Raw genomic sequence first — 1047 nt, 5'->3', positions numbered from 1 at the left:
TGTGTGTGTGTGTGTGTGTGTGTTCAGGATGTGTGTGTGTTAATTAATGGGAATAAGTGCGTTTTATATTACCATACATTATAGAGTGGAGTGGGAGCAGGGTTGATATAGGAGTGGCATATAAAGGAATCAGCAGGAGAGGAAGGGGTAGTGACTGTTGGCTTGGACACAATGACAAGTCCTGGAGTCTGATCTGCTCTGACAACCGTTACTCTGCCAGGCACAATAATAAGTCCACTACCATAGACGTCCCCTCCTCCAGCTCCCACAGAATAGGAGTGTATCTAGACTGGCCAGCCGGCACTCTGTCCTTCTACAGAGTCTCCTCTGACACACTGACCCACCTGAACACATTCCACTCCACATTCACTGAGCCCCTCTATCCAAGGTTTAGGGTTTATGATGTTGACTCCTCAGTGTCCCTGTAAATAATAACCATGGAAACACTGACACACACACACACACACACTGGACACACACACACACTGGACACACGGACACACATACACACTGGACACACACACACACTGGACACAAACACACTGAACACACACACACTAAACACACACACACACTGGACACACACACTGAACACACACACACACACACACACACACAGGACACACACACTCATACACACACACACACACACAGACACTGGACACACACACTGAACACACACACACACGTACACACTGGACACACACACACACTGAAAACACACCCATACACACACCCATACACACACACTGGACACACACGCACACTGGACAAACACACACACACTGGACACACACACACACACACACACACACACATGGAAACACACACACACACACACACACACACACACACACTGGACACACACACTGACTGGACACACACACACACACACACACACACTGGAAACACACACACACACTGGACACAGACACACTCGACACACACACACACTGACTGAACACACACACACACACACACACACACAGACACACACACATACACACACACTGGACACACACACACACTGGAAACACACAAACACAC

This window comes from Coregonus clupeaformis, unplaced genomic scaffold (assembly GCF_020615455.1).
Source record: "Coregonus clupeaformis isolate EN_2021a unplaced genomic scaffold, ASM2061545v1 scaf0664, whole genome shotgun sequence".
Taxonomy (NCBI): Eukaryota; Metazoa; Chordata; class Actinopteri; order Salmoniformes; family Salmonidae; genus Coregonus; species Coregonus clupeaformis.
Note: the sequence above shows the minus strand (reverse complement) of the source record.